The 613-nt window shown below is 34.9% G+C and overlaps 1 protein-coding gene across 2 annotated transcripts in view; it reads left to right on the plus strand.

Moving 5' to 3' along the window:
• Positions 1 to 613, plus strand: part of Ttll7 (tubulin tyrosine ligase like 7) — a 125115-nt gene that overhangs the window by 30992 nt on the left and 93510 nt on the right. The window lies entirely within an intron of this gene.

The following is a 613-nucleotide window of genomic DNA, read 5'->3' on the forward strand; positions in this document are numbered from 1 at the left end:
TGGATCCTGCTTCGTCCTGAGGGCTACTAAAACATTGTTTAGGAATTATTAGGAAAGTAGCATGTATCTAAATAATGTTTCCTGGATTATATTCTAAGAAATGTGTGACAATAGAAGGTATAATCCACAATCACCTTCTATTTTTAAATTGATCTTTTATGTTAGTGATTTAGAAATTAGAAGTTATATTTATAACATTAGAGAATGAATGCTTTCTCATTTAATGGAGAGAGACAGACAGACAGACAATGGGAACGGGGAGTATGTGCTCATCTACTGTGAGCAACTAATATGTATTATATTCCACATCCAATGATGGCTCTCTGCGGGGTGCTCATATTTGGCCCAGCCTTGGTCCTAGAAAGAAGATCTGAACACTGTGCTAAATCTTTGCTTTTTCCATCACTTGGGCCATTCATCTTACTAAGTTCTGAGACTTCCTTCTTTAAATTTACTGCTTTGTCTACAGTAGCCTTTTCTGTTCTGCTTAGCCGTGCTTCTCTGACTCTGCTACTTATTTTTTAAATTCTTTGTGTGTGTGTGTGTGTGTGTGTGTGTGTGTGTGTTTTCCTTTTTTATTTATTTTTTACATGTTATTTTTATTTTAAAGAAA

The sequence above is a fragment of the Octodon degus genome, unplaced genomic scaffold (genome assembly GCF_000260255.1).
Source record: "Octodon degus isolate 3935 unplaced genomic scaffold, OctDeg1.0 scaffold00109, whole genome shotgun sequence".
Classification (NCBI taxonomy): domain Eukaryota; kingdom Metazoa; phylum Chordata; class Mammalia; order Rodentia; family Octodontidae; genus Octodon; species Octodon degus.